This window comes from Amblyomma mixtum, chromosome 1 (assembly GCF_055824585.1).
Source record: "Amblyomma mixtum isolate Tamu chromosome 1, ASM5582458v1, whole genome shotgun sequence".
Lineage (NCBI taxonomy): Eukaryota > Metazoa > Arthropoda > Arachnida > Ixodida > Ixodidae > Amblyomma > Amblyomma mixtum.
Window position 1 is genome coordinate 28,161,100 of NC_143012.1, and position 19,401 is coordinate 28,180,500.

The window sequence follows — 19,401 nt, forward strand, 5'->3', positions numbered from 1 at the left end:
CTATCCGAGATGCCTTCATACACAAACAACACTGCCTCGCTGTCTTTTTTGATCTAGAGAAGGACATAACCTGGAGGTTCGGAATTCTTCAGGACCTGGCTGAGCTTGGCATCCGCGGCAGGATGTGGAATTGCTTAAAAGATTTCTTGTCTGATCGTTCGTTTAATGTGTGCCTAGGCTCCACCCTTTTGAAAAATTTCATTCAGGAAAATGGAGTGCCTCAAGGATGCATTTTAAGCACGGCACTCTTTATTGTAAAAATGAATTTTGTTAGAAAAATAATACCAAGGTCAATTATGTATTCGGTCTATGTAGACGATCTTCAGATGGCTTGCACATCTTCTAACATACCAACATGTGAAAGACAAATACAGTTAACAATAAACAAACTGGCAACATGGGCAGACAAAAGTGGTTTCCGTTTTTCTCTGCAGAAAACAGTGGCCATTCTGTTCTCGCTGAAACGAGGATTAGAGACAGATCCCACACTACGTATTTTTATTTTGTAACGAAAATCAGTTACCCGTAAAAAATGAGCCCAAATTTCTAGGCATAACTTTCGATAAAAAACTCTCTTTCCTACCTCACATAAATGTGCTGAAAAAGAAAGCTTCCCGGTCAATGAACATACTCAAAGTCCTTTCACACAAGCACTGGGGGTCTGACAGGATAAGCCTTCTACAAATTTATCATTTTGTGGTAAGATCCTGTTTAGACTATGGTTGCATTGTATATGGTTCAGCAAGACCATCATACTTAAAACGATTAGACCCAGTACACCATTTAGGTTTGCGTCTTTCAATTGGTGCATACAGAACGTCACCCATAAACAGTCTCTATGTGGAAACAAATGAATCACCACTTGCAGACAGAAGCAGCATGCTCACATCGTCCTACATTCTAAAAATCCGTTCCCTACCAAAACTTATCTGTTACCCTATTGTTACAAATTGCCCATCGAGAACACAGTTTAACAGCAAACCACTAGCTATCAGACCACTCCTCCTGCGTTTTGAAGCGATGTGCCAAAACCTCGGCATTACCCAGCATTGCTCGAAGACAAGATCCACTGCCTCCATGGTACAATTTTCCTGCAATCTGTGATTTCACCCTTACGTAGTTTCATAAAAAACAAACCCCAGGACAACATATACTACAAGAATTTCCTGCACTCGAGCAAAAATACAGTAAGTTCACAGATTTTTATACATATGGCTAAAAAAACAGATGTTGACGTAGGAAGTGCAGTGGTGCGAGGTAATTCGGAGAAAACAGTACGACTTCCACGTTGCGCATCCATCTTCACTGCAGAATGTTACGCAATCTGGGTGGCCATAGACAAAATAATAAAGGAGCACCTCACAAACAGTATAATCTACACAGACTCCTTAAGTGCGCTTACAGCTCTCCACGCTAGAAACGCTATCATCCCTATTCTTGGTGACATTATACACAGCATAGTAACAGCCGCAGCTAAAGGACAAAATATAAAACTCTGCTGGGTCCGAAGTCATATTGGAATAAAAGGGAACAAGAAAGCAGACTTGTGCGCTGCTCAAGCTCTTAGTATGGAAACGAAAAAGTAAACATACCTTTTAACGACTGCATAAAATTAATACAACGGAAATTAAGGAAAAAATGGCAGTTGGCTTGGAACAGTGAAGTGAATAATAAACTACACTTGGTAAAGCCGGTTTTAGGGGAATGGAGGTCATGTGACCACCAGGAACGCTACAAGGAAGTGATTCTCTGCCGTCTCCGAATAGGCCACACACACCTTACACATAACTTCCTGCTAACAAAACAAAACAAATCTGTTTGCAAGGAATGCGGAAATGAACTTACCGTTAACCACATTTTATTCTCTTGTGCGAAACTGGAAAAACTAAGAAAAAGATACCTCACTGAATTTTACAATGAATGCATTCATTTTCACCCAGCACCGCTTTTAGATGATAATGCCATTGTTAACATACCTTCTCTTTTTAGCTTTCTAAAAAAAGCAGGCGTACTTGAAAAACTCTAAATTCCGATCCGCTAGTTCACTTTATTAGATGAGACACCTCAGATACTTTTTCATTCATGAGAAGAAGGCTGAGGCTTTTATTTAACTGGTTGGGAGCCTCGGGATCCTTGCCCAGGCAAGGATAGGCGCTGAGACTACCTGACCTTCTTAAGGCTTTTAACATTAGCCATGTCTAAGTTTCCTTTCTGCAGTTATTACTAGGTAGTACAGTTTTATTAGGCCATCTACACCAGCGATGATTTTTAACATTTTTGAAAATTCTACGGAAAACTCATTCTATACCTTGAGCTTGGCGCATGATGGCCATAAAACCCAACACAACACAAATTACATTAATTAGGTATGTTAACTAGTGCACATTAATTAGCATTAATGATGTAAGGTCATCATCATCATTTGACTGCTTGTGACGTCACATGGTGCCATTTCCTGCAGACGTGACATTGAGATTGAGGCATGTAATGCTTTCGCATTAATATAATACGCTTCACGGCATAGCTATGCTTCGCTTCTCGGTTCAATCAAGAGAGGGCCATCTTGCTTCGGCAGGAGCGAGGTGGGGGTCCTGAGACGTCATGTACGTAAAAAGCAGCCAATAGCTGCAATCCAGTCGCCAGACTGACTGGCCGAGGATCCTCTGACCTTTGCGCTCCGGCATCTGCATGTTTGTAGAGCAGCACAAAAGACACTATCGTACAATGACCCTTACGGATACCACTGCTAGAACAGCTATTTCAACAGCTTGGTCTGAGTTTGTCGGCTGTGTTGTGCTTTCTCTTGGTGCTTCTACCCTTGGGTGCAACAGGAATGTGCTCTCCGCTATTCGAAGCTTCCTTTCAGAAACAAAACTGCTTCCATTCTGAAATTTTTTGAAATTCTATCTTCTGGCTGCTCATGTTTGTAATTCATTGGTAATGAAACAGTCCAAAACTCTGCACGTATAGCCCTCTTCCTGAATTTCTTATGTTGTGCTCCTCCGTTCCTTCATGCGGTCTCAGGATTTGACTTATGCGCTTATGTGTCCTCATTATTTCGTTAACCATTTTTTTATCCTACCCGTTGCCGCCACTGTAACTAACATGCAGAGCAGGTGTAGCCTGCAGCTACATCTGTTACCAGCAAGCTATCTCAAGAGACTAAAGATATGATTAAGAAATGCCAAAGCATGAGGACGTGTAACGACACAGACAGAATAGAACTAGGAGAGCTATCAATGTTAATAAATAAGCGCAAGGTAGCCGACATAAGAAAGTTTAACATAGAGAAAATTGAGCATACTCTAAAGAATGGAGGTAGCCTAAAAGCAGTGAAGAGAAAACTAGGCATAGGTAAAAACCATATGTACGTGCTAAGAGGGCAATGTCATTAGCAATATGGATAAGATAGCTAAGTAGCCGGAGAGTTGTACACAAATCTATTCAGTAGCAATCGTAATCAGAATGTTTATGGTAAAGGCAGTAGAGCACAGCAATGGGACGCCCCGCCAGTAATGAAGGTGGAAGTAAAGATAGTCTTAGGAGCAATGCAAAGGAAAAAAGCAGCTGGTGAGGATGGTTGTGCTAGAAAACTAGCCACCATGTATACGCAATGCCTTGTGATCTGGAGCGTACCAGAAGCTGGGAAAAATGCTAAAATTATCATAAATCACCAGAAAAGAGACGCCAAGCACTTGAAAAATTACAGACCAATGAGCTTACTGTCTGTTGCCTACAATGAAATTACTAAGATAATCGCCGATAGAGTCAGGACAACCTTAGACTTTAAGCAACCAAATGATCAGGCAGGCTTTTATAAAGAATACTCAACAATTGACCGGTGATAGACAAATGTGCAGAATATAACCAACCCCTATACATAGTAATGTTCAACAGTCTAGCAACAGAACAGAAGTTCACAATTAGTAGCGAGGTGCTGGAAGTAGTACAAGAATGTGTCTACTTAGGGCAGGTAGTGACTGCTGAGCTGGATCATGAGAGGGAAATAACTAGAAGAGTAAGAATGGGGCGGAGCGCATATAGCAGGTTCTCTTAGACAATCCTATTTTCAATGGCAATCCTAAGCATGTTAATTTGAGGCATCTCAGGAACCAAAAGGCAGAGATTATGGAGAGTGATCGTCTGATGTTATCGCATAATTTCTTTAACCTTCGCGAATGTCTTGTCTGAAATTGAAGGTTGCCCACTTCTTTCCTCACTGCGACCAGTCGCGAACTCCCTACGATTCTGGCATCCTTGCACGAGTCTCCATATACTTCAGTCATTCAACGATGAATTGGAACAGGTTGAAGGCTGCTTGTTTATCAGAAATCGAATAACTGTGCGAACTTCGCAAACAGTGGTAGCGGGAAGCGATGGCAACATCCATGCTATTTGCGTTAATTTGGGATTACCGTCATATGTGGGCTGACGATCAACAAATGGTTTGCATAGACGGTCGTGTGGTCCATGAGTAGGGTGCAGATGTGTCCTATGGATATAGGGCCAAACATTTCGCCTCTGTGGTGTACGTGGTTCTGATGAGGGTTGCTGCTCGTCAGCCAGTGCCGGTGTTTCATCGGTATACAGGGTGTCTTGTGAGGTGGGATACGCGTGCTTTCTTGTGACACTTGTGGTAGTCTGGGCTCATGTTTCGAGGGGGTGGCTTCAGCTGTAGGGTGTCTGTATTTGATGGCGTCACATGTATGCATGTGGAGTACGGTGTGCACTGCTGACGAAGTAGGTTGGCAGTTTCTTCTACGCTGTTCTATCTGTATCTATAAGTTTCGTGGTCTATGGTGCGCAGGGTGGTATCTTTTTCTCGGAGTCCTCATTGGGTGCTTATTGACACCCCGAATGGTTGAGCTGCTGTGATGTGTACGGCACCGGCACTGTCCTGTGAGATGCGTGTTGGTGTTACTTCGCCAGCGAAGGAGCGCCTGCTTCTTTTTTTTTTTATTTCCATATCAATCGGCACGCTCCTGCAGGTACCGTGAAAGACCCCATGTGCAGATGACCTTAATTTTTTTTTTTAACATTTGTACGTGGGGTCTTCTGCTACGCTTGCCTTCTCCTTGCATCCAGTCAATTACCTTTAAGGAACAGCCGTGTTCATATCACCGAGATTCTGCTATCCCCACTGTTCTAGTATCAGAGAGCATGTGTTCCAAGAACTACAGAATTGAAGTGCCTCCAAGTTTCACTGCGCACGAATGGCGTAACTTTCTTGAAGGAAATATTCATGATGGTTGCTAATGATTTCGACAGCTTACAGGTGACATGGAATATTGTGAGAGTTGCATAGCAGTCTCACACTTCTCTAGCTAGCCATAGCGGAGGGACCCCCATGCCTCTTCACTGAGTCTATGGATACATCGACGCTATTTAAAGCTGAACGCGTCAGAAGCATGCGACAGAATCCGGCAAAGCGAAATCTTTATAATATGTTGGACCATGCTGCTACTGCTCAGTGTTTCGACCTGCGCAGCCCTGCACCCATTTGCCCTTCTTAGCTTTCCGAACTCTGCTAACTCTTTCAGTACTTACTTACTGGTTCCACCTTCCTACCACTATCACCTCTATTCGCAAAGAATAATGAGCACCTGGCTTCTCCTCACAGCTTTCAGGTGTAGTTGTGAAGGTCGCCTTAAACCCTTGAAGAGCTGGGAGAAAAATTACATTATTATTGTGAACATACTACAGGGCACATTCTGACGCGTTCTTTGATGCCTCATGTGGAATTCTGCAGCGCTTTCCACTTGCAAAATCCAAAATGTCTAGCCACAGAAAGAAAGCTTTAGAGACTGTACCCCATAACTTCTGTCACTGACAGTTTCCTTCGCCTTCTTAGAGCAGCAGCGCAGCAGTTCAATTACACCTTCCATTCAGCGAACTGTATCTGCACGCCTGCTGCAACGGTACTGAATATCTGACGAGATTCCACCATATTTATTTACTGTAACGACCATGGGGAAGTACAGTCGTCAAAAGCAGCAGAACTACATGGCCACTCAGGAAATCCGTCACTGTCAAGAGATCTGAAACACGGCGCAACCATTGTTTCCAACCCTGTCACCACACGGCCAGTTTCATTCACATCCTGAACTATATTGAGATTCATAGTCCTATGTCGAATGAACATGATCAGTCGGCACTCTGCTAAAATGTCGCGAGATATGAAGCACAACTGTCGCAACCTCTGTTTTCCATTCTGTCACTGCATGGCTAGTTTCATTCACATCCTGAATTACCCAGATTCGTAGTTGTTCATATGGACACGTAGGCACACTGATGGCGCAAGATGGCAGCGGCACTGTCCTCTGGGATGTGTGTGGCGATGTTCTTACGCTGCTTCCTTTTTTATATCGGTGGCATCTCTTCAACGTTGTTCTCGTTCTTCGGGCATCACGGCCACCCGCTTAGCCTTTCTCGCCTCGTTTTCACGCTGCCGACTGGCCTTGTACCCTGTGACGTCTTTCGTATCGGAAGACGCAATTTCACGTAGCTTGTACTGCTGCTGTGGCAAGCACGGCCGCTCTCCTTCTTCTGTGGTGTGCGTCTGAGGACTGTGCACATCGCTTCTGGCTTATATCCCAGCTGCAGCACCATGGTTGGCATGGTAACGGTGCATACGCAATGTCGTCTTTTACAGGCACCGCGAAATATGCTTCTACTAGCCTACAGTAGCTTTCGCTACAAAAGTTTTTGAGAGTGCTGCAGTGACCATGTGCCTCTGTTGTGCGCCTAGGCACCTAATTTCTCAGATTTCCTTTCGGGAAGTCTCATGCGACTTCGATATGACATCATCACCTATCATACTTACTACTATCATACCTGTTATCATCATAAAGCTCATTTGCCTGAATGCATTATTTGTTAATTCTCATTAACTAATTAACAATATAATCTCATCAATCTTCACCATGACATATTACACACACACACACAGTCTCTCATTCAACACTGAGTGGTGCACAGAGATAAAGTGGCTTCTCAACAAAGTTGTTCTCATTGAGGCAGAGTGTGTATAAAGGCTTTAACCACTGCGACGAATTCTAGTGCACAGCAAAGGTGGCAAAAATAAGAAAGACAAATGCATAGTACTAGCCCTGGCAGCTCAGGGGTTAGGGCACTCGGCTAGTGAGCTGGAGTTCCCGAGTTCGAACACAGCCAAGGCGGCCGCATTCGATGGAGGTGAAACGCAAAGGCAGCACCTGTGTGCTATGCGTTGTCAGTGCACATTAAAGACCCTCAGGTGGTCGAAATTGTTCTGGAGCACTCCACCTCTATCACTCAGGCTTTCCTCCCTTCTCTTATGGTTAGAGTGTCCACCGAAATGTGTGACAAATAATTCCAGCGCCATTTCATTTCATCAAAAACGAATTATTTGAATCTATGAACGTGATTTGTCCAGTATCGCATGCTGAAGGAGAGCCATAGTTCTTTTTCACACGTTTACAAATCTATACTGCAAACTCCAAGGAGCTGTCAAGAACGATGTTCGTGGTGTCTTATGGATATTGTTAAGAATGGTTAGAGGTGAATTTATGTGCCATTCACTTGTGTGAACGGGTGATATGCGGAAAAAGAAAGGCAGGGGGTTTGAGGGAAGTAGCCTGACATATGGCAGTGATGTAGGTAGTCTTTTGTCAAAATAATGCTGTGAGATTAAGGGTCCCTGAGTATGCAAGAGCAGCCACACTGCAGGGTTCAGAAGTAGACCCCCTTGGGTTTTATACTTTTGACAAAGACTGTATGGTCACAGGACATGTAGGCACAATGATGGCACCGCCACTGTCCTGTGGGACGCGTGTTGGTGTTACTAGCGAAGGAGCGATTGATATTTCCATATCAATCGGCACGCTGCTGCAGGTACCGTGAAAGACAGCAGCAGCAAGCACACACTAACGTCCGAAAGACCCCATGTGCAGATCTTCTTACATTTTTTTTTTTTTTGAGATTTGTACTTGGGGTCTTTCTGCTTGTTCATGTGTGCTTGCTGCTGTGCCTTCCGGTACTTGCAGCAGCGTGCCCATACCCATACCACCACTGCAGAAAAAAAGAAAGAAAGCAATGAACACAGCTACCCTCCACACAAACAGCCATGGCAAGTAGCAACGGGCATCCGCCCTTTTGGGATACCCGGGGGACAGCGAGAAGAAGAGCTGTGCGTAACGCACAAAACCTCCCCTTGTCCGCCACGTTCCGCGGCCGAGTGTACGGCCGGGCAGGGTCTGTTGCCCGGAGTGTCACGTGTCCGACCCTCAGTGTCTGCAGGTAGATCCGCGGAATCGGTTCTGCCGGCATTGGGAATCGAACACGCGTCCCCGAGTGCGAGCGGGGCTCAAGCACTGTACCCACTCGGCTACGGAACGGCACGAGTGCGTCGTGCCGATTGCCACACCTGATGCGAGCGGATAGAAGCACGCGCTGCTTCATGATGACGCACTGGTGCGTTATCATGTACGGCATCGGTGATAAGTTGATAACATGCGCGGCCGGTACAGATGTGGCGCCGTAATCGCGGGCTTGCGGTGAAAGCAGGGGAAGGCGCGAGCGAGAATTGGAAAGCATTACGGACATGATGGAGCGAATTAGGTCGCTATCGAGTCAGCTGCTGAATGTGCGTGATATCCTGCGTGGCGGTGCGGTGCTGCGATTGCTCTAAAACAAATAACAGCACGAAAGGAAATAAAACGGAAGCAGGAATGCGATGCTAACCCGAAGCCATAAAAAACAAGAAACAAACCCAAATAAAGTCGTCATCTAAACTGGTTCACTAGAAGAGAAGAATAGGTTTAAGAATAGGTTTGGTTTGTTTACCGAGGAATTAATTTCCCGAAATGACTCGGGCCATGAAGTAACAACCGGATTTCCTGGAATGCCACATGGCCATGGTGTGAACAATGTCTGCAATTCCGTTACTAATAGAACCGAACGTGTATTTTCGATATGCATTACATTGGTGTAAGGGTTGGGCATTTTCTGTGGTTGTCTGCACAATCCCCGTTCTGGTCGATGCGATGTTGTCTGCTCTAGGTCAGTTTGCCCCTTGCTGCTGCTTGTTGCTGATACAGACCTAGGTATCAGCTGGCCGACATGTCAGTGGGATCGTTGCAGAAGCACCTTCCTGGGCTTGAGCAAATTTTCGAAACAGGTGGTTGATGATGTCCTATCCGGACTGCTGTAGGAAAGCGACGGTTTGACGGATGAAGGACATTCCCTGGTGAAAATCTTTCCCAGCCCAAGTGGTTTATGGAACAATTTCCAGCTGGTTCCAGTTGGAACCAACTGGAACCCAGATGGTTCCAACTGGAACCCACTGGAAATTGTTCCATAAACCAGTTGGGCTGGAAAAGATTTTCACCAGGGTTGGCTCTCCGCAGGAAGTTTCATGGCCGCGAGTATCGCGTGCAGTTTCGTTCATTGTTATAGCGGCGTTGTGTCTATTGGCACACAGGGTGGTGTCTTTTCCCGTCAGTGCGCTGGTTTATGGGTCTGTGGTACATTCATTGAAGCTATTTAGCATTCTTCATTAGCTGGAAGGAAGTAGTGTGTTTATAGCATAACAGATGAAGGGAAATGCTATTTATTGACATCAGAATTAATAGTAACTACATTTTCTGAACTGTTGCCACATTCACCTCATATCGTTTGTGTTGTGTCTGCACAGTTTGGATACGGAGGAGTTTACTCCTTACCATAGATATACTTCGCAAAAGATTGCGAGAAGTGCCAAAGCTGCACGAAGAGACATTGGTCGCAGAAGTCAGTCACGTTCTGTTTCCTGGTGCAGCATCCAACTTCCTGAAATAGAAAAAAAAAGCATGCGCAAAACACAGTATAGCGAAACGCGGGGAATGCACAACAGTAGTGCAAAGATTGTATGACCTGTGTAATTTCGAGACACTCAAAATTCACACGGGAGTTTTGAGCCATTATTTTGCAGTGTGACGGCCGCTCACGTCTCCCAAATGTCTCATCCGCCCATTGCTACGCTTTGATCCAGTTGGTTACCCGTAAGGAGGTGCTGCTCTTGCTCTTGCTCCTATACTTCTCTAGTCAGCCATAGTGGTGGGAACCCCATGCCCCATGACTCTTGTTTTTGCGTGGCCTAGTGGTTTGAGCGCCCGTCTTGGCTGCGGGAGGTGGGTGGTGCGAAACCCACCGCCGGGCACCCACCGGTCAAAAGGGTACAAGTGTCCCCCGGCCTGGCGCTCGGCTTTCTTTAGGGGTGTACGTTTGGAAGAAGTCCTGAAAAAAAGGGCCACAAATTGGGCTTATGCCGCACGAGGCAGACTTATGGTTGCTTGGCGGGGGAACTTATCACTCAACTGTTTGGTCTAAGACGTGAATTTGGGGCCTCGTTGAAGTGCTTGTTAGGTGCAAGGCGACGCACAAAAATTGAGCCATTATGGTGGTGAACACACACAGGCACGTGGGTTATTCGCGAACCTGTGCTTGCCCGGCCTACCCGGCCAAAATTTACCGTGGCACACGCCCTCTTCATGTATTTCCATTAGCATTAGTATGGACAATAAAGAAGTGCACATGATCACTGTCGTCTCCAATGACGACCAAAAAAAAAATGGACAAATTCTCGGTGTGAACCAAGTCACACTGATGATTTTTCTACCACTGCGCCTTCCAATACTCACTTCCATTCCTCATCCGAGCAGAATGGATACTGACAGTGACATAAGTCCAATAAGGCAGAGCGCCCGCCTCGGCTTCGGGAGGTGATGGGTTCGACTCCCGCCACCGGTTTTCTCAATATGGGTACAAGCTATGGCCCGGCCTGGTGCTCGGCTTACTAGGGCTACATTGCTTGGGAAAGGAGCCTGCGCCTTCAAATCCCGTCACTGTGGGCAGAGAGTCGTGTGGACAAAGCGAAAAAGGGCCACAAATTTGGCTTATGCCGCACGAGGCAGACTTGTACCCCGTAAAGAAACCGGTGGGTACCCGGCGGCACTGGGGATCGAACCCAGCACCTCCCGAATGCGAGGCGGATGCTCTACCACAAGGCCACGCTTCGGTCTGTCGTGGCCTAGTGATCTGGGCGTCCGCTTCGGCTGCGGGAGGTGGTTGGTTCGAAACCCACCGCCGGACACCCACCGGTAAAAATGGGTACAAGCCACCCCCGGCCCGGCTTCTGCAGGGGTGTGCGCTTGGAGGAAGCTCCGTAAACCCCGCTGCGCCCCTTCAGGGGCAACCTATTTTCAAGCAGTGCAAAGTGAGGAGTTCCGACTCAAAACTCGTACGCTCTAACCAGCGTACAGTGTTTGTCAACGAGGCCCCAAATTCACGTCCCAAATTATCCAGAATGCCCCCAAGCTCGCATACCACGGTACTGAATTACTAATAGCATAGACGAAGGAAATGCGAGGGGGTAGAAGACGATCAAGGGAATGAAGTGCACGCCTACAGAGTGGAACAAGGAAACATGGAACGCGCTAGTGCTTTGAGCGCCCGTCTCGGCTGTTGGAGGGGGGTGGTTCGAAACCAACCCTCCGCCGGGCACCCACCGGTCAAAATGGTACAAGCGTGCCCCGGCCTAGCGCTCGGATTCCTTTAGGGGTGTACGTTTGGGAGAAGTGAATAAAGAAAGGGCCACAAATTGGGCTTATGCCGCACGAGCTTATGGTTATGGTTATGGGAGCGGGCTTATGGTTGGGAACCCAGCACCTCCCGGATGCTCTATCACAAGGCCACGCTTCGGTCCTCGTGCTAGTCCGTGACATGATAACAGGAACTTCATCCCTTATTATGGTGCCTCCACTAATCATGTGCCACTGGTCACAAGAGACAATGTACAGATGAGACAATGTTCGCATCAGAACTGACATTCAGTATTCAGAGCATTCACAGATTATTCAGACATTCAGGACAGTATTCTCGCTTGCGGGAATACAGACACATATGTCGCTCTGGGCAGCATATCCTGTACTCCTGTATATCCTGTACTGGGCAGCATATCCAGTAGAGTAGATACCATCGGTACTTCTCTCTCAGTGCCTCTTCGTGCGTTCTTTACATTTTAAGTAGGCAGAATTCTTGCACTTGTTTGTATGCGGTTCCTTTCAGCCGGTACATATTTTGAGCAATAGTGAAGTGGTTCTAACAGGGTCAAGGGAATGAATACATTATTTGCATACATGCACGCCGGTACAGAGTTCGGAGGGGATGAGAGGGTGCTTACTGCTGCTGACTGAAACATGGGGAGCAAAGAGCGTGGAAGTATGATGTCTGGATACTGAGAGAAACGACAACCGAACTTTTGGTACTGGTAGCGAATGTGCACTGGTGCACTGCTGAGCATCCACTGGTCACAAGACACCACGTATAGTGCATACCAGTGAGAGGCACTGTTTCCGGTAAGGGTGGTTGCCGAACTGAAGGCTAGTTTCATTCACATCCCGAATTATCCTAACTCACAGTTGTTCTTATGTTGAATGAACGTGATGAACTGCTCCTCAAACATATCCCCCATTTCTTTCCAAACAGGAGGGCTGAAATGCCACCACATTATGGAGCCACAGCTATACCAGCCCCGCGCGATTCATAGTGATGCGGAGACTTAAGTCGCTCTGGCAGTATATCTGACTCATACGGAAATATAAAAAGTGACCACCATTGTGCCTCTCTCCGGGTGCTCTGAGCACAAAAGGATATGCTAGTGACCACAGTGCAGTAGAGTGAATACCACCATATCATTCACTCCGAATATCGGGTTCAAGGTTCACTTTACAGTAGTTCCACTTGTTTGTTTGCAGTTCCTTTGAGCCAGTACACATTTTGGGCATTTTTGTGGTAGCAATAGTGAAGTGGTTCTAAGACGGTCAAGGGAATGAAGGTTTGAATCGGTAGCATATAGTTGAGCAAGTAAACATAGAACTCGCATCCTGTATTCATAGCCTACAAAGTTAACTGATAATAGGGACTTCTTCCCGGTTTCTTTGGTGCTTACTGCTGGTGACTGGTGCTGGTGATGAGGAGCAAAGGAGCTATAATGGAGCGTGGCAAGTATGATGTACGGATTATCGCAGGGAGGACTCTGAACATACATGATACTGAGACCAAACCAAACTTTCGGAGAGTATTGGAAGGTGCAATTCGGTAGTGTCCTGAATGATAACACCACAGAATTGATGGTACAAAACTCAATAACCACAATAGGAGCCAGCTGTAAAGGCGTGATAGATTTCGTGGATGTAGACGCCCGTACCACAGCACTAAATTCGCAAGATATGCTATGTTTCTATGGTTCACACTATGGTGTTTCTACTGATGCGGAGATGTACCATCACATTACATGATCACTTTTTCTCCACTATTTGTTATTGCAGACCACCAAGGCACCAGTGCACATGCACACTGCATAGTGTCCAGTGGTCAACACAGACCATGTATAATGCATACCAGTGCTACATCATCATACATCGGTAAGTGTAGTTACCTGTGTGTGTGGCTGAATTTCGATAGAGGCAAAATTCTATACTGTGTACTGTCTGATGTCAGTGCCTGTTAAAGGGCCCCAGGTGGTCGAAATTTTCGCAACCCTTGACTACGGCAGGTCCTTCAGGATGTTAAACCCCCATAAAACAAACCTAACCAATCTTTCGTTAACCTGTAGAGCATAGCTTCCAGCACTACTGAAAGATGAGCAGTGGCAGTTTCCTATAATGGTGACCTGAAGAACAACCTGGTGCACATAGCACCAGTTCATTGGACTCCTCAACAAGCATGTGCAATTTGATTCACTTGTACCACACGCACTACACACCTACATCAATAGTCGCATCCCTTGCACGGGCAATAAATGCCCACATATACCAGCCCATGACTGTGTCAGTGAACAACAGGCTCATCCAAGCAGGTAATTTGTGTGCGGCACCTGCCGGCATGGTCAATGGAGTCTGCTACTAACACATGTGTAGGGCTTTCGTAAGGTAGTACACCAGCCTGCTACCCCAGTCGTCACATCCTTCGCATACCATTTACTAAATGCCAATATAATTCTGGCCAGTGACATACTGAGGGGGAAGTTGCGCAGGGAATTTATAGCAAGCCCGCAGAAATGGAAAGCGACGAAGAGTGGATGTCCGGTTAGTGATCATAAGCGTATTAGTCTGCTGTACGCAGCCCTGAAGGAGGGAAACATGCAGGAAACACAAAATGCAACAAATATAATAAGAGCCCTCCCCCCATCTGTAACGGCGTAATAAGGTTCGCGGATCACTGCCTCAACCACCGCAGTATGCATTGTTTTTTTAATTTTCTCCTGGGACCTACGTACTGTATCCAGCCTGAAAGGCAGCTAACTGTGACCCCAAAGATAATGACGTTTCTGTGTAAGCCGAGAACGCCGACATTCATTCCGATTACGCCCAGTCAAAACAAACCATTCCAACCAATTGGATTTCCAATTGAACGAGTTCAGTTTCCAATTGGTGAGCCCAATTGATCTTACCCATTGCATCAAATTGTTCTGCCGAACTGCACCCAATTTATCCAATGAATGTTTGCATGTTTGACGAAAAAGGTAGCACTAATATGGTACTTACAATAAGAGCTATCAGCAGCTTAGCCTAATAAATTGTATCACCTACACCACCACTGGAGCTGAAATTAAATTAAATAACTGCGGTCAGTGGGCAAGCACCACCGGCCCCAGCATGAGAGCCTAATAAATTGGGTATATAAGTTGGAGCAGAAGTGTGTTCTCTGGATGTACATATGTACATGTATGTTACATGTTACATGTACATGGATGTACATGTATGTTACTATAGTGCCTGAATGTGCAGTATTGCTTGTGTGTGATGTATGTGTGTCTGTTGGCTTTGATTTTCATAAAAGCATGTTATTTTCAATTCCGTAGAAAATTGTTTATTGGCACTACCCATTCAAAAAAAAAAAAACACATTGCGACCAATTGGTTTTCAGACACCATTGGAACCAATGGCTCAAAAGCCAACTGAAACCAATTGGTCTTTGGTCTTTCCAATTTCCTTCAATCCTCATGCTCGTTTGAGCAGTGTTTCGGGCTTCGATACATGCGCCAATTCCACCTCGTGTCTTGCCATGCTTCCACCGTTAGCTCGCGATCACGGGGCGGCATCTGTACCGGCCGCGCGTGTTATCACCGATGCCGTACATGATAACGCACCAGTGCGTCATCATGAAGCAGCGCGTGCTTCTATCCGCTCGCATCAGGTGTGGCAATCGGCACGACGCACTCGTGCCGTTCCGTAGCCGAGTGGGTACAGTGCTTGAGCCCCGCTCGCACTCGGGGACGCGTGTTCGATTCCCAATGCCGGCAGAACCGATTCCGCGGATCTACCTGCAGACACTGAGGGTCGGACACGTGACACTCCGGGCAACAGACCCTGCCCGGCCGTACACTCGGCCGCGGAACGTGGCGGACAAGGGGAGGTTTTGTGCGTTACGCACAGCTCTTCTTCTCGCTGTCCCCCGGGTATCCCAAAAGGGCGGATGCCCGTTGCTACTTGCCATGGCTGTTTGTGTGGAGGGTAGCTGTGTTCATTGCTTTCTTTCTTTTTTTCTGCAGTGGTGGTATGGGTATGGGCACGCTGCTGCAAGTACCGGAAGGCACAGCAGCAAGCACACATGAACAAGCAGAAAGACCCCAAGTACAAATCTCAAAAAAAAAAAAAATGTAAGAAGATCTGCACATGGGGTCTTTCGGACGTTAGTGTGTGCTTGCTGCTGCTGTCTTTCACGGTACCTGCAGCAGCGTGCCGATTGATATGGAAATATCAATCGCTCCTTCGCTAGTAACACCAACACGCGTCCCACAGGACAGTGGCGGTGCCATCATTGTGCCTACATGTCCTGTGACCATACAGTCTTTGTCAAAAGTATAAAACCCAAGGGGGTCTACTTCTGAACCCTGCAGTGTGGCTGCTCTTGCATACTCAGGGACCCTTAATCTCACAGCATTATTTTGACAAAAGACTACCTACATCACTGCCATATGTCAGGCTACTTCCCTCAAACCCCCTGCCTTTCTTTTTCCGCATATCACCCGTTCACACAAGTGAATGGCACATAAATTCACCTCTAACCATTCTTAACAATATCCATAAGACACCACGAACATCGTTCTTGACAGCTCCTTGGAGTTTGCAGTATAGATTTGTAAACGTGTGAAAAAGAACTATGGCTCTCCTTCAGCATGCGATACTGGACAAATCACGTTCATAGATTCAAATAATTCGTTTTTGATGAAATGAAATGGCGCTGGAATTATTTGTCACACATTTCGGTGGACACTCTAACCATAAGAGAAGGGAGGAAAGCCTGAGTGATAGAGGTGGAGTGCTCCAGAACAATTTCGACCACCTGAGGGTCTTTAATGTGCACTGACAACGCATAGCACACAGGTGCTGCCTTTGCGTTTCACCTCCATCGAATGCGGCCGCCTTGGCTGTGTTCGAACTCGGGAACTCCAGCTCACTAGCCGAGTGCCCTAACCCCTGAGCTGCCAGGGCTAGTACTATGCATTTGTCTTTCTTATTTTTGCCACCTTTGCTGTGCACTAGAATTCGTCGCAGTGGTTAAAGCCTTTATACACACTCTGCCTCAATGAGAACAACTTTGTTGAGAAGCCACTTTATCTCTGTGCACCACTCAGTGTTGAATGAGAGACTGTGTGTGTGTGTGTAATATGTCATGGTGAAGATTGATGAGATTATATTGTTAATTAGTTAATGAGAATTAACAAATAATGCATTCAGGCAAATGAGCTTTATGATGATAACAAGTATGATAGTAGTAAGTATGATAGGTGATGATGTCATATCGAAGTCGCATGAGACTTCCCGAAAGGAAATCTGAGAAATTAGGTGCCTAGGCGCACAACAGAGGCACATGGTCACTGCAGCACTCTCAAAAACTTTTGTAGCGAAAGCTACTGTAGGCTAGTAGAAGCATATTTCGCGGTGCCTGTAAAAGACGACATTGCGTATGCACAGAATGGAAAACAGAGGTTGCGACAGTTGTGCTTCATATCTCGCGACATTTTAGCAGAGTGCCGACTGATCATGTTCATTCGACATAGGACTATGAATCTCAATATAGTTCAGGATGTGAATGAAACTGGCCGTGTGGTGACAGGGTTGGAAACAATGGTTGCGCCGTGTTTCAGATCTCTTGACAGTGACGGATTTCCTGAGTGGCCATGTAGTTCTGCTGCTTTTGACGACTGTACTTCCCCATGGTCGTTACAGTAAATAAATATGGTGGAATCTCGTCAGATATTCAGTACCGTTGCAGCAGGCGTGCAGATACAGTTCGCTGAATGGAAGGTGTAATTGAACTGCTGCGCTGCTGCTCTAAGAAGACGAAGGAAACTGTCAGTGACAAGTTATGGGGTACAGTCTCTAAAGCTTTCTTTCTGTGGCTAGACATTTTGGATTTTGCAAGTGGAAAGCGCTGCAGAATTCCACATGAGGCATCAAAGAACGCATCAGAATGTGCCCTGTAGTATGTTCACAATAATAATGTAATTTTTCTCCCAGCTCTTCAAGGGTTTAAGGCGACCTTCACAACTACACCTGAAAGCTGTGAGGAGAAGCCAGGTGCTCATTATTCTTTGCGAATAGAGGTGATAGTGGTAGGAAGGTGGAACCAGTAAGTAAGTACTGAAAGAGTTAGCAGAGTTCGGAAAGCTAAGAAGGGCAAATGGGTGCAGGGCTGCGCAGGTCGAAACACTGAGCAGTAGCAGCATGGTCCAACATATTATAAAGATTTCGCTTTGCCGGATTCTGTCGCATGCTTCTGACGCGTTCAGCTTTAAATAGCGTCGATGTATCCATAGACTCAGTGAAGAGGCATGGGGGTCCCTCCGCTATGGCTAGCTAGAGAAGTGTGAGACTGCTATGCAACTCTCACAATATTCCATGTCACCTGTAAGCTGTCGAAATCATTAGCAACCATCATGAATATTTCCTTCAAGAAAGTTACGCCATTCGTGCGCAGTGAAACTTGGAGGCACTTCAATTCTGTAGTTCTTGGAACACATGCTCTCTGATACTAGAACAGTGGGGATAGCAGAATCTCGGTGATGTGAACACGGCTGTTCCTTAAAGGTAATTGACTGGATGCAAGGAGAAGGCAAGCGTAGCAGATGGCGGCAGAAAGTGATGTGGCCGGATGAGATGCAGACATTTGCGGGGATATACATAGTAGCCTCAACTGGCAAAGGGCAGGGATAATTCAGCAGACATGGCAGCAGCCATCGCCCTGCAGTGGGCGTAGTCTGGCTGATAATGATGATGATTACGAAGCAAACTTTGGTACATTACGAATTTCAAAAAGTCCTGTGAAATCTGTTCCAACCACTCTCCCACATCCCTATAGATCATACCGTGATCGCACCCATAAGCAGCGCTGCTCATGCATTGTGGACGGAAATGGATTGGTGTGTTGTGTTGTGTTGGGTTTATTGGCGCATAAGCAGCTAAGGCTATCATGCGCCAAGAACAAGGTATGGAAAAATTGGCTTGAGCAGAGTTTGAAAACAAAGTGGATAAAAACGGTGGTGTAAAGGGCCTAAAAGTTATTTTTGCTAACTAGCTGATGAAAGACAAGAATTTTAAAAATGTCTGATAACAAACTTTTAAAGGTTGGGTTACCTCCGCAGACATCCTTGGCTCGGCAAGAATTTCGAGGCTCCCAACAACTCAGATAAAGACCTCAGCCTCCTTCTCATGATTGAGAAAGTGGCTGAGGTGTATAATTGTATGTAGTGAAGCACAGGGTGAGAAGATTAGAGTTGATGAAGAATACTGGCTTCCCTTAAAAAGCTAAAAACACAGGGTATACTGACAAGTGCATCTTTGCCTAAAATCAATGCTGGATGAAAAGGAATGTGTTCTTTGTAAAAGGTAGTAACATGTTTTTTCCTTAGTGATTCAAGTTCTGTACATGAGAATAATATGTGGTTTACTGTTAGTTCTTCTCCGCACTTTTCACAAACAGGTTGGTCTTCTTTTGTTAGTAGGAAGATGTGTGTGTCCAACACGGAGATGGCATAAAATAACTTCAATGAATCATTTTTGGTGTGAGCATGATTTCCATTCGTCTAGGATGGGTTTTACTAAATGTAGCTTATTATTTCTGTCAATATTCCATTGCGACTGCCATTTATTTCTTAGCTTGCACTGTACCAACTTCATACAATCATTGTAAGGGATGTTCACTTTCTTTATTTCTTTGTTCCGAGCTTTTCCAACACATTCATCTGCTTTCTCATTGCCAGCGATTCCAATGTGGCTGGGAATCCAGCAAAATTTTATGTCTTGCCCCTGTATTGTGGCGCTTGTTATGTTGTGTATGATATCACCAATTAGTGGTGTCACTGCATTGCTATGGTGA

General features: G+C 45.9%; 1 long non-coding RNA gene across 1 annotated transcript in view; it reads left to right on the forward strand.

The window, feature by feature from the left end:
* The window catches only part of LOC149365856 (uncharacterized), a 47,667-nt gene that overhangs the window by 20,695 nt on the left and 7,571 nt on the right, over positions 1-19,401 (forward strand). Inside the window, exon 2 of the long non-coding RNA XR_016283327.1 lies at positions 13,347-13,442. This is a non-coding gene — a long non-coding RNA (uncharacterized LOC149365856). The remainder of the gene's footprint in view (positions 1-13,346; positions 13,443-19,401) is intronic.